The sequence below is a fragment of the Geotrypetes seraphini genome, chromosome 9 (genome assembly GCF_902459505.1).
Source record: "Geotrypetes seraphini chromosome 9, aGeoSer1.1, whole genome shotgun sequence".
Taxonomy (NCBI): domain Eukaryota; kingdom Metazoa; phylum Chordata; class Amphibia; order Gymnophiona; family Dermophiidae; genus Geotrypetes; species Geotrypetes seraphini.
Genome location: NC_047092.1, coordinates 73,494,361 through 73,515,557, shown reverse-complemented (window position 1 = coordinate 73,515,557; position 21,197 = coordinate 73,494,361). Strand labels below are relative to the sequence as shown.

Sequence of the window (21,197 nt, the reverse complement as noted above, 5' to 3'; positions counted from 1 at the left end):
TTATGTCACGTTGCAGGTCTTTGCAATCCTCCTGCGTCTTCACTACTCTGAATAACTTTGTATTGTCGGCAAATTTAATCACCTCACTTGTCGTACCAATTTCCAGGTCGTTTATAAATATGTCAAGTTACCAATCAGTTAATTATAGTGCAGACTACTTGGTGGCTGCCCAAAAATTAATTGGTTAAAAAAAGGAAGACAAAAGTATATCATGGCATGACTATAATTAGAAAACACTGAAATTGATGTTTTCTAACAGGCTCAAGATAAAGGTCATGTTGACCAAGGTGTGCTATGCAGTTAGCAGGGGCTTTAACCTGTGCTGTTAGTGAGAACTAGAGAGTTGCCCAGGACAGAAATCCCACCCATCCCCGCCAGAATCTCCTCTGTCATCACCCGTCCCTGCGAGCAATCCCCTCCATCTCCCCATAAAAATTACCTGTCCCCATAAAAAGAAGCAACTACTTCTGACAGATTTGATTTTAGTTTTAATTGAGTTTTACAGAAAATTCAAAACAGAGTCAGACATCTGCCAGAACAGACATAAATACCCCTTCTCCCTCCCTCTCCCCAGTCGGGTGGGGTTGGCATATCAACAAAATGCTATCCCAAAGAAGTAGATTTAAGGCAGAATTTGATGAAGAGAAAGAAGATGCCCGGTGCAGCAATTCTCTCCCTGTCCGCTCTTTTTTTTTTTTTAGTTACATATTTACCTGCTGGGCTGAAGCAGTTTAATGCAGGGTTGTCTGGCTCTGGAACTGCAGTTATGCTGCCCAGTCTCTCCTGCACTCCTCTGCACAAACACAGTGAGTGGTGGCAGGCTTGAGCGAACAAGATTCTTGAGGGGAGATCTCACACCAAGGCTCACTACTGGGAGAACTGTGCACATCCACCAATCTGGGAGCACTTCTACAAGGAAGTGCTCATGATTGGCCATCAAGCTCCAGCTGTCTCCCTGATTGGTGGATGTATAGAGCTCTCCCATGTGAGTGGCAATCAGTAACTGGTGTGCTGAGGGATCGAAGAAACGTAGATGGAACAAAGGTAGGCTGACATTTCCGTGGGAACCCCAGAGAACCAGCGTCCATCCCCGCAGGAGTCCCGTGGACCTAGGGGGATCCCTGCGGGAGTCCCGTGGTACCCAGACCTCTAGTGAGAACTCGTTAATGTTTAGCGCATATTAAAACAGCCTTCACACTAAAAGTCCAGCATTAACTGCTTAGCACTGGAAATAGCAGGGACTCAGCAGAGTATGGGCAGAGAGTGGGCGTGGACTGTGCATGGTAGGTAGTGTACTGTCCATTGTATAATTAACGCAATTTCACCTAATGGAATCTTGATAGGTGGTTAGGTGAATTCATAATCATAGTGCCTGAATGTAAGGTGCTTTATAATACTTGTCTGTGGAAACTATAGACTATACTTGTCTGTGCAAACTAACCAAACGATTGATGCACTAACATCGCTTCCCAATGCACAAAAAAAGTGATCGCTTTTAGCGATCTGAAAAAAAGCAACTGATCAAGACCAGTCGCATAATTGTCCTACTAATACAACTTAATATATTTATAACATGCCATACCTTAATAGGTACAGATACTGTATGTGTGCTACACATGTACAATATCGTTGTCCCAAATATCACCAAACGGATAACACCTTGGGCCATGCCTTTTGGCTATGTTCCTGTATTCAGACCTTTTGGGGGAATATATGTGCTTTTCTTGGCGCTGGCCTTCAGAGGATCGTGCCCCCGTTCCTCAGATGCTGTTGTTTCTCCAGTGGGAGGGAATATTTTGAAAGGGGAGCAGTGGGTTACTCCGCAAGGCCTTTATAATAGGACAGAAGTGTATCTTGCAACACTGGCTGAAGGGACTCCGCCTTCATTTTGGCACTGAAGGGTAGCGTTTGTTATGCTTTTGGAGGCTCGAGCAACCTCCCCCACGTTTAAACAACAGTGTAGATACTGGATGACCTGAGAGCCCTATATTCAGCAGCTACTGGCCAGGGCACGCAGCTTTGTCTTGAATTCTTTGCACTTGTAATTCAGATGTTGGGAGTACTTCTTCCTTCTTTTTTCTTTTCTTTTTGGGGGTTTTGGGGTGGGGGTGGGGGAGTAGGGGGTAGGTGAGGGGCAAGCAGTGGGAAGGTCTTTCCTGTTTAATGTTAGTGCACTTAGTAATTATTGTATGCATCCCTAAACATTGATGTCTCAGTTTCTCCAGGCCTCTGCTTTGTTGCTTTGTAATCTTCCTCTAAGCGGAGGTGGGGGTAGGGGTGGTAGTTGTCTTTGTTACCATGTGGAAGATCATCTGTTATGTGTTGTCTGGAATTCATTGAAAGTTAATAAAGATGATTTAACAATAAAATAAAAAAAAAATCAGAGCCGAGCTGACCCTCTCCCCCTCCCCCCCCGACAACCACAGGTACCCCCTGACAGAGAGACAGGAGGGATGCCCACATCCCCATGCCACTGTGAAAAACTCCTGTGTCAGCCAAAATTGGCAGGAGCGATGTCCATTCCCTCCTGCCACCATATTTTTTTTGTGTATAATAACTTTTGTTTCACAACTATTCGTTTATTTCCAGTGGCGTAGGAAGGGTAGGAGGCGCCCTCTTCTCTGTGCACCTTTTACCATGCCTCCCTTTTCCTTCCCACCCTCCATTCCACACTTGCGCTCTCCCTCCCCTCCCCCTGTACCTCTTAATCGTGAGTGGCTTCTGCAAGCATGCTCCTCAGACCAGTGTTGGATTCCCTCTGATGTCACTTCCTGGCCCCGTGACCTGGAAATGATTCAGAGGGGAACCAGGCTGGTGTGAGCAACAGGTAGAAGTTGCTCGCGCTAGCAAAGATAATACTGAGGTATGGGGTGGGAGGGAGGGATGGCGCAAGGGTGGCATGGTGTGGTAGGACAGGGCAGACAGGTACCAGTGCCCCCACTGACTTGGCACCCGGGGCAGTCCATATCCCCTGGAACCCCCCTTACTACGCCACTGTCTACTTCCTTTCCTATAATGCACACTGGCATAAAAATGTAAACAGTTTGTAAAAGTTTGAATATAGACAGTTCATGCATTGAATACATAGTGCATATGTTACCTAGACTTATGGAAAAGCTGAAGGCAGGAATTTTCAATGATTCACAGATCAGACAACTTATAAATGACCACATTTCATAGCATTAATAAATGAAATTGAATTGCATGCCTAGTCTTCATTTGTTCTTGTTATGAAAAACTTTCTTGGCAACAAGAAGACAGACAACACACAATTAGTAGAGGATACGCTCTTCCATTTTAACAGGCTTGGCTGTAACATGAGTGTTACATTATCTGCACAGGTACTTAGATCGCTTTCCAGAGAACCTTGGTGACTTAAGCGAAGAGCAAGGTGAAAGATTTCACCGAGACATAAAAACAATGGAAGTCAGATACCTAGGAACTTGGGATGCACACATGATGGCAGACTATTGGAATCATATGCGGGATTGTCTTAGCAGATCCCACTCTTGGAAGTCTTATAAATGGATCTTCTTGAGTGTCGAATGACTGGAAAGTTTATATCATAAACTTATGCTTTTGGTATGAAATAAGTAGATTTTCATGTTGTACACTTTAAATTTTTTAATATGTTTCATGCTTAAAAATTATTAATTTAAACATTACATTAAAATATCCTGATTTTATAATGGGCAAGCAGATAGAAGAGTGGCATATAGCACATGTTCTGTATCTCAAAAAACTAGAGATGATAGGAGAAAACTGGTGCCATTTTTTTGAATCAGCAGGTCAAAATATACCCAGAAACAGGGCTGACATTTGAGGCACCAAAATGAGTGTTGGCCAGTTTAATGATTATATTGGTTTGACTTAGCCAATTATCTTTTTATCTTAAATTTCCCATTTCAAAATTTACTGGATAACTTTCCAGTTAAATTTAACTGAGTATACCACATTGAATATAATGTGTGTGGGTGTCTATATATATTCAAATGAATGGATATAAGTAATAAGATTAAATTATTTTCCATTATAATTGCGTATTAAAAATAATATTCATATTGCTATACCATTTTATTACATGCCACTACATTCTTTTAGTTTTCTGTACGGTTGGTGTGTTCCTACAGCATGGACTGTTAGGAACACCGAACAATGGATAGATTGTAGTAACAAATATGCAGTTTTTACTCAGTTTACAAATATATTAGGATTGCCTCCGTGTTCCATCTTACTTTTAACCCTTTCAGGACCATAAGGATCGTAGGCCAATTTTTGTGGTTTTGACGACATTTTTATGGTAAAAAGGGCTTGCAGATGCCAAAAAATTGATTTTTTTTGTGAAATATCATTATTTTTATTTAAAAAAATCACACTTCTGGCTTATGGACAGTGTGGCAAGTGAATCTTCTCGTCAATCTAGCAACGACGCTAATGAATGAATGTCGGAACCAGTTTGTTTACATAAAGGCAGTATCATATGGAATCCGTACATATCAAATTTAGAACTGTAGACTATCCCAATCAAAATTTATAGGATTTTAAAGTTATGGGACAAATATGTCCCTTGGTCCTGAAAGGGTTAACCTTGCTAATGCAAAACATTTTAGTTTGCTATCTCCAAGTAAGAATAGGACTTTTAACATTAACCTATGCTAGTGAGTCATTTCTTAAGGGCACCATGCTTAACAATACATTAGATATGAAATATGTTTTTCCTCATTGAAAATGAGGAATAATACTATTGAGAAATTTAACAAGAGTCTAGGAATTATTGACCAGGATATGACATTGTACAAAGCAAACTTATGCATAACATTTTTAGAGGGTTTTAAAGGCCTACATTAACAGTCCATAAGTTCAATGGAGAATCATGCCTAAAGGCACCTAAGGTCAATTCTGGCCACAACCATGCCTACTTTAACTCTAGGCACTGCTAGACACCATGATGTAGCCATGATTCTAGTACCTATCAGGGTAAGTGCTTGTTGGCATCTACTTTTATTAATGGATTTTTAATTGGTTTTTAAATGACACAGTCAATTACTATGCCCATTAAAGCAATTAAGATCCCCTTTTATCAAGCCACAACAGAGCATTTTAGCGCTGGCCGGCGAGGTAAATGCTCCAATGCTCATTCAATTCCTATGAGTGTCAGAGCATTTACCTCACCGGCCAGCACTAAAATGCTCTTTCGTGGCTTGAGAAAAAAAAAGGGGGGGGGGGGAGGGGCGCTATGTTAGGGTTATCATATGGCTCCAGAAAAAGGAGAATGGATTAAGACATCTGGTTTTACTTCCATTGCTACGGGGAGATCCGGGAAACTACAGACTGGTGAGTCTGACCTCAATACTGGAAAAGAAGGTAGAGGCGCTGATAAAGGACAGCATCATTGATCACCTTGATGGACACGATCTGATGAGGATCAGCCAGCATGGCTTCAGCAAAGGAAGATCTTGCTTGACAAACTTGCTGCACTTCTTTGAGGGAATAAACAGGCATATAGACAAGGGTCACTGTTCGACAAGATTCTGCATGAACGACTACTTTGAAAAATTGCGAGCCATAGAATTGAGGGTGAAATACACATGTGGATTAAAAACTGGCTGGCGGATAGGAACCAGAGAGTGGGGGTAAATGGACAATACTCGGACTGGAAAAGCATCACCAGTGGAGTGCCGCAGGGTTCGGTGCTTGGACCCGTGCTCTTCAACATTTTTATAAATGACCTGGAAATTGGTACAACGAGTGAGGTGATTAAATTTGCAGATGATATGAAGTTATTCAGAGTAGTGAAGATGCAGGAGGATTGCGAAGACCTGCAAAGTGACATAAACATGCTCGAGAAATGGGCCACAACATAGCATGAGGTTTAATGTGATAAGTGTAAGGTGATGCATGTTAGTAACAAAAATCTTATACATGAATACAGGATGTCTGGTGCAGTACTTGGAGAGACCCCCTGGGAAAGAGACTTGGGAGTACTGGTTGACAAGTCGATGAAGCTGTCTGCGCAATGTGTGGTGGCGAAAAGGGCAAACAAATTGCTAGGAATGATTAAGAAGGGGATCACAAAGAGATCGGAGAAGGTTATCATGCTGCTGTACTGGGCCATGGTATGCCCTCACATGGAATACTGCGTCCAGAACTGAAGAAGGACACGGTACTACTCGAAAGGGTCCAGAGAAGAACGACTAAAATGGTTAAGGGGCTGGAGAAGTTGCCGTACAGTGAGAAATTAGAGAAACTGGGCTTCTTCTCCCTTGAAAAGAGGAGACTGAGAGGGGACATTATTGAAACCTTCAAGATAATGAAGGGAATAGACTTAGTAGATAAAGTCAGGTTGTTCATCCTCTCCAAGGCAGAGAGAACGAAAGGGCACTCTCTAAAGTTAAAAGGGGATAGATTCCGTACAAATGTAAGGAGTGGTAGAAAACTGGAATGCTCTTCCGGAGGCTGTTATAGGGGAAAACACCCTCCAGGGATTAAAGACAAAGTTAGACAAGTTCCTGCTGAACCAGAACGTATGCAGGTAAGGCTAGCCTCAGTTAGGGAACCGGTCTTGGACTAGAGGGCCACTGCGTGAGCAACTGCTGGGCACGATGGACCACTGGTCTGACCCAGCAGCTGCAATTCTTATGTTCTTATGTTAGGTGGCAGTAAGGTTATGATAAGACACCCAACTTATGGCACTGTTTACAGAATATGGCCCTAAGAGGGAAAGTTTAGAAATGGCGCCTAAAGTTAGGCATCAGTAGGTGCCCTATCAGTGTCTAAGTTAATTAACAAATGCTGTTTATAATGGCAAAAAATGGTACTGTTAAAGTGCCTTCTGGTGCCTAAATAATATGCACTGGAATCGCGCTTAGATTGCCGAATGCTACTGTGGATGTGGTGAATACCAGAAGTGGCATTAGGCAGCCTAAAGCGCCTACATAGGTGCAATTCATGACAAAGATAAGTACCGGAAATGTAGGCCCAAAATACCCAGGCTACACTTCCAGCACCTATCTTTCGTGGAGGCACGATTCTCTATAGGGTGCCATTGCATGACTGACGTGTGATCGGTGGAAGCCGATATCGGCGCCCTATACAGAATCCAGGCTTAAGTGCCTAAAATAATACTTTTTGATTAAAAAGTAAAAGTACTGCAACTACAACGTCTGTTCAACAAGAATTGCTACCAGCTTCAGCTTCATCTCTGTTTAACCCTTTAATTGGCAGATGGTGAAATGGCTGCTTTATGTAACTTGATGTCAAATGAGAGCAACAGTGCCAAGTAATAGGCATTTGGAGATGCAGATTTCCCATAAGAACCATAGAAAACACATGTTGCTTCAGAGCAACAATGCCAAATAAAGGGTTAAAATGACCCAACTCATCTAACCATTTCAAACACAGGCAACTCCACTGTTCTTATAGGTTATATTTACTGAACAGTAAAATTTAAGATGAAATTAATCACTGTTTGCACGACAAGGTTTGCAATAGCAAAATCATGTTCCCAGTTCTGCTATTTCATTTGGTTTACTTTGGAATTGTCCTTTACATCTCCCTTGAGTACCTGAATGTAAACTGCTTAGGCTATAAACAGTATATAAATAGTAAAAATAAAATAAATAAATGTAACTAGGTAACAGTAGTAATAATGAACAAAATTATTACTTCAGTAAAAGTAACAAAGGTTATCCTGTACTTTACAAGTAAAAGTATCAAAATGTTAAGTACAGTAATTAGTTACTTACCCCCATCCCCTCCACTTTTACTAAGCTACAGTAGAGGTTTCCACCATGGCCCAGAGCACTAAATGCTCAGACACTCATAGGAATTTAGCGCTCATAGCATTTAGTGTTCTGGGCTGCGGTAGAAACCTCTACCACGGCTTAGTAAAAGAAGGCCTTAGTTACTATACAACAATGCATTGTTACCATCTTGCTGAGCCCTGCAGCGTTTAAACTGAAGATCATCTACAACAGAGAGTCCCAAACTTTTCAAGAGTAGCATGTAGAGCATTTCAATGTAGACTGTTCCTCCTTGGAGCTTTTTGAATTTGTTGCTAAGCTCTACTACCACCATCTTCAACTAAGCCTGGGTACCCCATCAGTCTTGCTTTAAAAAAATGACACCTAAAACTTCCTATATGGGCTGGATTTAGCTGATGGCAAAAAAGTATGGCAGGCTGGGCAGTGAATTCTGTGAGCTGCATCTGGGGAGCCCAGACTAAAAAGAACTGAAATCTCATTCTTGTATGTTAACTCCTAGAACATGCAAACTGTTCAGTCAGTATCCTAGACCTTCTGTTGATGGTCTATAATCACCAATGCTTTGTCCAAAACAGTTCATTCACCCATGCATTTACTTAGGTTTATTTGCCCTGCATAAAGAATCCATAATTTACTGAATGTTATTATATACAGTAAAACCTTGGATTGCAAGCAACTTGGTTTGCAAGACAAGCACAACATTTTATTAAATTTTAACCTGATATACAAGCAAGGTCTTGTAATACAAGTACATTTAGTATACACACATCACAACCGAGCTGATGGTTCTTCTCTCTCTCTGACACTGCAAGAGTGTAGCAACTGTTCTAAACAAGCAAAGTCTTTTACGAATACATACAGTATACACGCGTCACATCATCACAATTGAGTCGATGGTTCTTCTCTCTCTGACGCTGCAGGAGTATAATGACTGATCTAAATGAGTGAGGTCTTGTAATACTAGTACGTATAGTATTTTGTATTAAAGTTTTTGGGTTGTGGAATGAATCGTCTGAGTTTCCATTATTTCTTATGGGGAAATTCGATTTGATATACGAGTGCCTGCTTCTGGAATGAATTATGCTCACAAACCATGGTTTTACTGTATTTTGTTCATATTTTTCTGTTATCCATTTTGAACCTAGTATTAGGAAGTTGGCAGAATATAAGTATCACTACCGCTACCATTGGTATTGGACAGACCTGCACGGTCTGTGTCCCATATATGGTAATTCGGTGTAGGCTGGGATGGGCATCAATGTGAGCTCTACTAATAGGGAACATGGAGATGTTACTGGCCAGACTTTACGGTAGATATCCTGCAAACAACGGGATGGTTGGATAGGCTGGAGTGAGCTTGGACAGCAACTTCAACATTTGGAACCTAGGACAATACCAGACTTTACAGTCTACGACCCAGAAATATCAAAGTTAATCTAATATGTATTTTTTAATGGGTATAACTTATGGCAGACTGGATGGACCGTTCTGGTCTTTATCTGCCATCATTTACTATGTTACTATGTATTATATTAAGCAGGAATATGCCTTAGTTGTTGTCTCTAATTTTAAGCTCCTCTTGTACACGCTACGAGAGAAGAGTTGTTCATATTAGTTTCTTTGGGAACTGAGTTAACATAAGAACATAAACATAAGCAATGCCTCTGCTGGGTCAGACCTGAGGTCCATTGTGCCCAGAAGTCCGCTCACGTGGCGACCCAACAGGTCCAGGACCTGTGCAGTAATCCTCTATCTATACCCCTCTATCCCCTTTTCCAACAGGAAATTGTCCAATCCTTTCTTAAACCCCAGTACCGTACTCTGCCCTATTACGTCCTCTGGAAGCGCATTCCAGATGTCCACCACCTGCTGAGTAAAGAAAAACGTCCTAGCATTTGTTTTGAATCTATCCCCTTCCAATTTTTCCGAATGCCCTCTTGTTCTTATATGTTTTGAAAATTTGAAGAATCTATCTCTCGCTACTTTCTCTATCATGTCTCCTCTGAGTCTCCACTTTTCCAGGGAGAAGAGCTCCAGCCTCTCCAATCTTTCAGTGTATGAAAGGTTTTCCATGCCTTTAATCATTCGTGTCGCTCTCCTCTGGACCCTCTCAAGTATTGCCATATCCTTCTTAAGGTACGGTGACCAATACTGAACACAGTACTCCAGGTGCGGGCGCACTATTGCCCGATACAAAGGCAGGATGCCTTCTATGCTATTACTCCTTTATACTGTAATTCATATACACAGAAGGTGAAAAAAGTGTTAAGATAGAGATCACAGATGTACTATTTAAATAGTCTCATCTACTGTTTGCAATTAAACAATACATCTTTCTCTGCCAGAGATTGTGGCATTGACCTTTTTAGAAGTATTTATTATGCTACCAACATATCACCCTGACAACACATTTGACTGTAATTCATACCCTTAGCATTTTCTTTCATATGTATCACTATCCCCTTAATTCTATACACTTGCACACGGTTTTACATATAGTATGCAAATTTGTGTGTGTAAGTTATAGAATAATGTCAGTTACACATGTAACAAAATAAAATTAGCTGCTAATTGGTATTCAATTGGGTACAATTGATGTTAATTGGCACTAATTAGCAGGTATGCACATAACTGCCCTTCATCAGGATTCTGCAAATTATCCTCCAAATTCCAAATGGCGCTTTGAGTTGTGTGTGCAAATTTGGGCATGCACTCAATTTGCTTGTGAAACTTAATTTACAAGCCAATCAGTGCTGATTGGCCACTAACAAGCAATTATCGACACTAATTAAAATTTGCATGCATCGTTTTAGGCATATTCTATAAAGAGGTATACATAAATTCTAGTGCGTGGATCTGACATGGGGCATTGCCATGCGAGGGGCATCTAGAAAATTTATGCATATTGTTATAGAATATTCCCCTATCTGTGCCTAACTTAGGTATAGGTTTACACCAGGATTTAGTTGGTGTAAATGGTGATGCCGAAATTTAGTAATGGGTCCCTGTGCTAAGCGCTATTCTATAAACCGCACCTAACTTTAGGCACAGTTTATAGAATAGTGCTAAGAAGTTTATTTCCATGCTGATTTTTGGGACGCCATATATAGAATTTCTCCCTATGTGTATAAAATTCATAGCATGTAACTGCAAATGGGGTGTGCAACTGCGAGGATCATGAGTGGGTTAGGGTATTGCCTAGCAGTTACATCTGCTGGTTATGGAATATTATCAATTATGCACCTAACTGATAGCAGTTAGGCATGGACATTTACATTGTAGGTGCTCATGCTTAGGTGCATAACTGCATACTTATGCTCTGTTCCAGGCTTGTCCAATCCACGGCCCATGGGCCAGAACTTGTCCCACCAACCCCATTTTTTGGCATGCAGAAGCTCTCTGTTGTCCACTGCTAGGATCCCTGCTTCTCTGCTACACTGGTGTAACCGGGAGCTTGAACTGGAAGTTGAGGCTGTTCCTGTGGCATCAAGTCTCGTGAGACTTAATACCACAGGAACAGCCTCAAGAGGGTCTTCAAATTCCAACCTAGGCAGGTGTCCTCACTCGAGGGCACTTTCTTTTAAGACACCACCATATGGGGCTCGCTTTAAATATCATTGTGAGATCTTTGGGTTCCCTCCCTTGTTCCATAACTTGTGACATTGACTCTTCACTTGTTGTGAGTCCCTACCCATGTCAACACGGCCATACTGTGGCCATCTCTCAAGAGAACCCTGTCAATAAAATCTTATGTGCAGTTGTGTAGCGAGGGTGAGAGGTGCCGGGAGTGGTGGTGCCCCTCCCCTGCCCTCCTTTCCATCCCCGCCCCTCCTGCATGCATGTGCCCCTTCCACAATACCTCTTTAACATTTGCAGCATGAGCAGCAACCCCAGCTTGCTGCTCGCACCATCATCGGCTCTTCCTCTGTCACTTCCTAGGCGTGGGTCCAGGAAGTGATGTCACAAGAATAGCCGGTGCTGGCGCGAGCAGCAGGCTGTGGTTGCTGCTTGCACCGCAAACATTAAAAAGGTATGGGGGAAGGGAAGCAGCAAGCGCATGTGTGATAGTGGGGAGGGGGGAGGAGGGGGCAGAGAGGGCATCCAGGGTGGACTGCCCCCCCATTACTATGCCACTGTTTGTGTGTCACCGAGGAACATATCTAATCCTGTGTCTGATAGGTGAGTGATGTCAGCATGGTACAACCCTGGGCAGTCTTCTGCTATTATCTCATGTGTAATGTTCATTCCTTGGAGTGCCTGCATGAATCTATGCATTCGCTTGTTGATCTTCTTTCAGGTCCCATCCTGCAGTAGAGAGAACCATTCTCCCTGGCATACGTGCCAAGGGTTGATGTGGGACCTTACCAGATTCATGAATATGTGTTGATTGCTTGGGATTTGTTGGCTGGAGCCCTCCTGCTCCCAGTGTGCATTGCTGTAGGCCCCCTTCTCCTGCTTCTTGTGGGTGTGTGTGTGTGTGTGTGTATGTGAAGTGATGTAGCAAGGGTGGTGGGCGCCCGGAGCGGTGGTGCCCCTCTCCTGCCCTCTTCCCTACCCCCCGCGTCCCTTCTCCATACCTTTAGAACTTCAGCGCGAGCAGTAATGAACTTGCTCCCCGTGTCAGCTTCAGAGCTCTCCTGGAAGTGACGACAGAGCACTGAAGCTGAAGTGTGCAGCAAGATTGGTGTTGCTTGCGCCGAAGTTAAAAAGGTATGGGAAAGGGGCACACACGCATGGCAGGGGGAGGAATGGAAAGGGGGGCATAGAGGAGTGTCCGAAGGAAGACCAAACCCAGGGTAGACCGCCTCCTTGCACCCCCTTACTGTGCCACTGTGTGTGTGTGAGCCCTCTTTCTCCAAGTATGCATTGCTGCAGTCCCCTTTCTCCTACTTTGAGTGTGTATGTGTGTTAGCTAGCATATGGCTTAGAAAGCATTTGTATCTGCTAGTTTAAATATAGCTTAGTTTAGGACAGAGAGTCTGTGCTAAACACTCCCAGCTTGCTGTGATCACAGGAGGTGCTAGTTAAAGTGTGGATTCTGTGAGAGGAAATCCTTAAGATCTTCAAAACTGTAAGTTTATTTCTTTTATTAAAGAAATTTGCTTAAGGAATAACAGAGTTCAGCCTGGTAATATTATAGACTACAGGTTCAATAGGTTTATCTGTCTGAGATCCTCTGGGATAAGTCTCAGGGGATGAACTTTAAGAAAATGCTGAAAACGCAATTATTTGCCAATGCCTTCCTATGCTAATGCTTATTTCTCTGATAATATCCTTTTTAGACTTCCCTGTCAGTAGTGTATGATTTAAAACATGTTTGTATTTTTGAATTGATGGTATTAGGCTTGCTTTGCATGCTAATGTGAATTGGTGTGGCTATCTATTTTAGAATTGATCATTTGATTTGATGTGAATGTGGTTTTGCCTTAATTTTTTGATATTTTTTATTGGGGGGATATCTATGATGTTGTCTAGATATGTCTACGTTATATGTGGAAATCGTAGGGAAACAAGATTTTAGGTATATGACTTGGAAACTGCATAGTTGTATGTGGTATATAAATTTTTAAATAAATAAATATGCATAGCCTTGATTATTTCCAAATTGTCCCAATATATCTTTTTTACCAGTTTGACGCTATGTATGGACGTCAGGTCATTACCCCCGAGGTGAATGATAAAAGCCCATGGGGGTATGTAGACATGCAGTCGATACAGAATTGTAGGCATTAGTTGGTCCCACCTAGGGTTTTGGAAAGCTCTGTCTGCGTCTGGAGTCTGGCTGCGTTCGAGCATGCGTGGATGATGTCACATGCGTCTGCTCATGCTTGGAGGCCTTCAAATGCAGCCCGGAGGTCAGAAATGAAAAGATGAGCTTTCTGGGGGTGGGGCTAGAGGCAGAATGAGGCAGGGCAAGAGGCAGGTTAGGGCTGGGGCAGAATGAGGTGGGGCTGGGAGCAGAACGGGGCATGGCCATGCATCCGGGATTTTACATAGCAAAATATGGTAAGCCTAGCCTTACCTCATGCCCCATTGACCTAGCCACATTAGTGTAACATCTGTAGCTGAGAGATCAAACTCCTCACCAACCAGCTGGGAAAGGGCCCTACTGTGGGCCCAGTGTACAAAGGAATAGCCGCAGATCCAAACAATTTGTGAACTTGAGTGAGACAAGACAGAACAATCAATCAATGCAGAGCACGGGGCAGTAAATATAGAACTTAATTTAGCATAGGTGTGGCCTGATACATATTTTATATGTGTCAGATTTCCATCTGCTAATACCCATGATCTGATCCCTATAGAGGCCTTTCTGACTTGTGATTGTTGCACGTATTCTGAAGGAGTGTGTGCCAAAATATTTGCTATCTGAACAAGTATTCTTCAGTACAAATTCAGTGAGCCAATGATGGCTCTCAGAGACCTCTTAGGTGGCCCATGGCTTGCCTGTCTGGAATTCCACTCATCCCTCAGTGGGATCCAGTTGCTTTTATACCCTTCTTGCTCCTACTGGACCATGCTGGTAAACCCTCTGCAATTCACAGCTCCCATCACCTCTCAAAACAGGCTCTCTCTGCCAAAACCAGAGGTGAAAACAGCGACCGCTTTATGGGGCCACCACAACATCTTTCTCACAACATTCGCCCTGCTACCAAAAGAAGTTTCTCTTATACAGCAGAGCAGGATCTGTAGATGTACGGCAGGCAGCTGTCGGAGCAGGGAAAACACCACTGAGCAGTGAACGGGTAAGAGAAGTATTTGCTCACTCACTTGACTCCTGCGCAATTTGTCTCCTGCAGTCTCACCCTGCTCTAACTTAACACCCCCCCCCCAATCCTTTGGAATGGCCCTGGTGTTTCATCTGACTTCTGTTGCTCTAGTACCCCTAACCTTTCATTTCACCAGCCCTTTATTTTACCCTCAACCTCGCCCCCTTTTCCCTTCCTACCCATTCTCCCCCCCACCCTTCCTTACCCCTTATGGTTTATTTATTTATTCAGCCGGACAATTTGACACCTTCTTTGTGGAAGGCCTTCACTAGAGGTCACAACTTTGATCTTTGGTGTTTTAGGCTTGTTGTACTATTTACAATGCTGCCTTTTTATAGGAGCTAGTGCTAGAATGGAATGACAACATTCTGAGGGTGTGTTTACACAAGTTTATGTATAGTATTTTAGAGTGGAGGGATTATGTCTTCACAACCTTTACTTTGTCATAACGTCAAACAGGATCTGATGGCTGAGAGCAAGTGGGATGTGTAAGAGAGGAGAGAGACAGATGGCTGCAGGCCTCTAGAGGTGTAGGCATCATCTACGGACACCTTCTTTTACTTTAAGAAAAAAATCAATTCAATATAATTCACACACCCCTTTTACAAAAGCATAGCGCAGTTTTTTAGCACCGGCTGCGGCAGTAACAGCTTGGATGCTCATAGGAATTCTATGAGCGTCGGAGCTGTTACCACCGTGGCCGGCGCTAAAAACCGCGCTACGCTTTTGTAAAAGGGGGGGGGGGGATCAATTGCCTAGGAAACTTGTATATATTTGCTGAAGTTTGAATGGTTTAATTTTCTTGCAATTTTATTCTTTGGTGTTTTGACACCTATTTTATATCTACTTTTTATAAAATTCATTATCTGAAAGTTGGCAGATAATTATGAACTCCAGCTCTGCCCTGGCCTCATCCCGGCCCACCATATTAGCCTCCCCAGATAGCTGAGCCACAGACTGCCTATGTCACCTACAGATTCCTTTCAGCCAATCTTGTACATAAACTATTACATAGTCTAGCATGGAACCTATTGAACAATCATTTTCAAAACAGAAGCATCTAAAAATAGATGTGCTTACCTAATCTACTAAGGAGCCCTTTTATTAAAGCACAGTAAAATCTGGGCTTTAACATGTTTTAACACAGGCCTTTCCTGCATTCTAACCCCAGAGTTAATGTGGCCCTTATAGGGGAATTTTATTTATTTATTTATTTTTAGTGCAGGATGTGCACTAATGTCATTAGGAGCTGCTAGATGCTCCTTTGTTAACTTTTTGCATATCTAGTTAACACCTGCTAATCATAATCTGCTAGCAGGATGATGCAAGAATACCTATTCTTAACCTAAGAGATCTATTTTTATGCACTGCCTCCATGTATGCATATAGATCTCATGTATATTCATTGGGGAAATCCTGAAAACCTGACTGGATTGCAGTCTTCGTTCCCCATCCCTGCACTATACTGAGGCTCTTGAGGAGCAATATTTCAAATTTAAGCCATTAGGTGAGTTCTTTTCACAGTTTATGTTCTGACATTTTTCTATTTAAAGTCAGGTCAATGAATTCAGCTGCGCTGTGCAGAAAAAAGGGTGATACATAATTCCCCAAGGGTTCTTTAAATGGTACTTACATTTCTACATCAGAAATGCATGCTATCCTTAAATGCATGTGAAACTAAATTGGCTAATGAGTCAATTAGCATCAATTATTGGTGTTTAATAACAATTTGGATTTGTGCATGCATCTTGCTACGTGCTATTCTATATAGATCTGTGCGCAAATTTTATAGCATTCAACACATAAGGGGGAATTGCCATGGGAACAGCATGGGTGGATCAGAGGCATTCACTAAAGGTGAGCAGTGTTACACACTAAGAACGAGAGGGCATTCGGATAAGTTAAGAGGGGACAGATTCAGAACCAATGCTTGGAAGTTCTTCTTCACCCAGAGGGTGATGGACACCTGGAATGCGCTTCCAGAGGGTGTGATACGTCAGAGTATGCTACTGGGTTTCAAGAAGGGATTGGATGATTTCCTGAAGGATAAGGGGATTGAAGGGTACTGATAGAGGATTGCTATGCAGGTCCTGGACCTGATGAGCCACCGCATGAGCCGACTGCTGGGCGGGATGGACCTCTGGTCTGACCCAGCAGAGGCACTGCTTATGTTCTTATCTAAATCCTTGCACCCAAAGTTTGGAACAGAAATAAGCTTCTATAACTCAGAGCACCATTTTATAAAACAGTGCTTCTCTGTAGGGCTTTTTTGGCATCAATATGTGACCAGGAAAAGTGTAAACAAAGGTGAATTTCTCTCAGTAAGCTCTTGGGGTGGGGATTTGTCTTCTCACCCCTTCCTAGAAATGTAGGCCTGCATTCACCCCCTCTTTTACGAAAGCATATCACAGGTTTTAGCCCCAGCAGTGGCGGTAACTGCTCCGATGCTCATAGAATTCCTACGAGCGTCAGAGCAGTTACCGCCGTTGCCGGCGTATTCGTAAAGAGGGGGCTTATTATTTATAGTTTGCAGCTTTGGGCCTCTTTTATGAAGCAGCGCTAGAGACTGCCATGTAGCAAATGTATCGAAGCCCTTTAAATCTCTATGGGCTTCGGTGCATTTGCCACGCTGGCCCGCGCTAATTTGTTTGATAAAAGAAGCTCTTTGACAGTCTCTGAGTTATCAAGGCATTCTCATAAAGCTAGTAGATGTCTGTGCAGCAAGAAAACAAGCTCTGCTCCTTAGTAGCTGGCTGCACCAGACTTTTCATACACAGATTCCTTATAAACATGTTGCCTTTCAGGCTATCCTGGTCTGAGACTGAATCTGTTTTCTTCTTTGCCTGTGACTGATGCTTTGCTAGTTCCCTGATTTTCCACATTTTTCTTTTTAGGTCTTTTCAACTTAGTTGGAAATAATGTTGTTGCTTATCAATGTGTCTACATGATATGTTGTGTATTTTATGAAGGTTGTGATCTGTGGTATAGAAAAGCTTTTTAATACATAAATAATAAATAAACTTCCTAATATGTTTGGCTTTTCACATTAGCTGCTTATGAAACTACAGCTCCCAGGAAGCTTTGCTCACGATATCAACTCCTCTCTAATTCTTCTAGGAAAGACAAGGGGCTGCATGAAGAGGTGAAATTATATGAGTTTCTGGAAGTGGTTTCAAGCTTTTTTGTTCACATAATCCTTCTCTCTCCTTTTCTCCTTTTTTATGTTTCTTTCATAGTTAGTAATCACACTCAAGAAGCAACATTCTTGTTTGTGCATTGTGTGTATATTCATTGCCCAAAATACTCACTTCATATATCTAACCACCTTTTTCAAATATTTAAATACATTACATAAATAGTGATTGTGATAAGCTTATCACAATCACTATTATTTATGTAATGTATTTAAATATTTATAAAAAGAAAAAAGTATATAAAGTAATTAGGTGGTTAGATATATGAAGTGATTAGTTATTTTGAGTTATGATTTTGATCACTCAGCTATAATAGGTTTTCTCAATTACTGTGGGAGTCTATTCATTATACAACATAAAATCACTCCTGGGTCAAAAACAATAGGAATGATGAAAAGGGATAGATATAATAAAACTAAGGATTAACAAAGGATGGGAAGCCCAAAATGAGGGATATAGATGTTTTTGTTCACTAAGTCACCAGGCTAAAGAAAAACAGAATACATCAATAAGCATGATCATAAAGAAAACATAGGAACAGCCATACTGGGTCAGAGCAGTGGTCAATTTAACCCAGTATCCTGTTTCCAATAGTGGCCAATTCAGGTCACAGTACCTGGCAGAAACCCAAATTGTAGCTACAGATCCAGGCCAAGCAGCAGCTTCCCCCAAGTCTCTCTCAATAACACACTGTGGGCTTGTCTTCTAAGAACTTGTCTAAACCTTTTCTAAACTCAGCTATATTAACCGCTGTAAACACCTCCTCTGGCAACGAGTTCTAAAGCTTAACTATTCTTTAAATTGTGACAAATCTATCTCTCCGTCTAGCTTTGGCACAGGGTTAGCTAGGAAGAGCAGTAAGACCCTATGCAGGAGAGCTGACCAGGTTGGCCCTGCTGATTATGGAAGCACTGACTTTCCTTGTATCAACATTGAGCCAGACACTGACTGCCAGGGAGAGTTCAGTCCAGTTGCAGGTTACTCTCCCAAGCCTGCTATTAGATCTCAAAGGAACTCAGGAGCTAGGAAACTACAGCTCCCAGAAGGCCAGAGTCATAGCAGGAAGCTGTCACATAGGCAGACACAGCTGCAGAGAGAGTTTTCTCCCTTCCCCCTCTTCAGAGCAGGGAGGGGCGAATTGGAGGCTGTTAAAACAAGGCAGCTGAGATGCAGGGAGGGGGAGGAGCAGAGGAGCTGGGAGCCTTTCCCAGAAAGGCAGCATGACTTCCCTCACCAACTGAATGCTGATGAGCCAGGGGAAGAGTGTTTGATGGTGGACCTTTCAGAAGAGTCTGAACCCACCATTGAGAAGCAGTTTGGAAGCTGTGAACCGATGGATATTGGTTTTTCCAGTGAGCCTAGGGAGAGGCTAGAAATCATGGACACAAGCTGAAAAGGTGGGGTGTGTTTGATATTTTTTCCTTACCTGTTGTTTTTGGTGAAAGCTTGGGACTGTGTTATTTTTGGTGTGCAACAGAAATGCCTCACTTTTGAGAGCTATGTTGTGAAGATTCTGTTGCTGTGTTTTTGCTTTAAAACTTCTTGAACAATTCACTACGGAGCTTTTAGCTTACACTCCTCTCCACACAGCTGGAGACTAATTACTTCTGATAAGCAACTGCAGGGAATGTCAGCCAGGGAGAAGCTCCGTTTGGATAGATTCCTTGACTGCAGGCAGCCAGTGTCAGAGTGATTCAGCTTAAACAGTTTATCTTTTGCCTATGAAAAGTTCCTTGTCATACAGCAAGGCCTCATTGCTGAATTTACTTTGTCCCATTTAGGCTGGTGAAGAGGAATGAGCTATAGAAATTGAAGCCCAGCCATAGTTTTGGTTTTTGTGTGTGTTTGTTTTTCTTTTCTGATTTTGGAAATAAGGGTCATTCTGACAGTTGTGAGACCAGTGTGGCCAGGTTGGTCCAGCATTATATGTTTTGGTTTTTGCATTAATGTATTTGGAAAATATCACAACTTACTTGAGAACCTCGGAGCAACCTGACTCCGGGTCAGGAATAAAAGTCTAACTTTATTTTTGAACCTCTTTGAGTGTGTGTGGATTCCTTGCTTGCTTGCACTGTGGACATTTTACTTGCTATTTTACCCTAGGTTGTTGCCTAGAGTGCCTGAAGGATTCCCTAGTTGGAGGGAACATGCTGGGAATAATATCGGTCGCTGTAGCCCAGGCTCGCTGCGTGTTTCAGGAGCTTGTGGGTGGCGACAAAGTACAAAAAATATTTCCTCCTGCATGTTTTAAAAGTATTTTAATATAATTTCATTGAGTTGTCTCCTGTTTTTTGTACTTTTTGAAGGGGTGAAAAATAGATTCACTTTTACCCTTTCTACACTACACAGGATTTTATAGACCTCAATCATATCTTCCCTTAGCCGTCTCTTTTCCAAGCTGAAGAGCCCCAACTTCTTTAGTCTTTCCTCAGAGAAGTTCCATCCACTTTATCATTTTAGTCACTCTTCTTTGAACATTTTCTAATTTTGCTATATCTATTTTGAGATACAGCAACTAGAACTATGCACAATACTCAAAGTGAGGACGTGATATGGAGAGGTGGGAAAACTAAACTAGTACTTAAAGCTTACTATTTTTCTTTAAGTTTTCCAGCTTAAGAAATAGATGCTATTCAGATGGATAGTGCAACAACACTAAAGCATGAAGACCTGATCGTATCTAGATGGATCTGGTGGAATGATGGGATGGATAATAGGTGGTGCTGGGAGGAACAGTGTTCTTAGTGCAGAATAAGGAATGAGAAAGTTGTCCAAGAATGATAGCTGGCCAGAGGATAAGATCTGATGACATAGAACAGTGGTCTCAAACTCGCGGCCCAGGGGCCACATGCGGCCTGCCAGGTACTATTTTGAGGCCCTCGGTATGTTTATCATAATCACAAAAATAAAATAAAACAGTTTCTTAATCATATGTCTCTTTAGCTATAAATGACAATATTATTATTAAGACTTAGCCAAAAGGAAAGATTTATAAACTATAAAGAGTTTTACCTCATGCAAAATTGTCATTTCTTTAATAAGACATTAACTATTTTTTTCTGCGGCCCTCCAAGTAATGACAGTTTCGAAATGTGGCCCTGCAAAGGGTTTAAGTTTGAGACCACTGACAGAATAAGCAGCTTATAAGTTACCGTATTTTCACATAGATAACGCGCACCCGTGTAAAACGCGCACACGGGTATAGCGCGCGAAAAACACAAATTTATGTACAGAAATTTTTATATACCGCGCACACCCGTATACCGCGCATGCTGCCCAACTCTCTCGTCGCTGCCCGACTCTCCTCTGGCCACCCGACTCTCCTTTCGCCCGCCCCGACTCTCCTCTCCCCCTTGAAGTCCTGTCCCCACCCTGAAAACCTGATGCCCCCCCCGACGTCCGATTCACCACCCCCCCTAGCAGGACCGCTCGCACCCCCACCCCGAAGGAACGCTCGCACGCACCCGTAC

The 21,197-nt window shown here is 42.3% G+C and overlaps 1 protein-coding gene across 1 annotated transcript in view; it reads left to right on the top strand.

Moving 5' to 3' along the window:
* The window catches only part of TAFA2 (TAFA chemokine like family member 2), an 803,553-nt gene that overhangs the window by 7,906 nt on the left and 774,450 nt on the right, over positions 1-21,197 (top strand). The window lies entirely within an intron of this gene.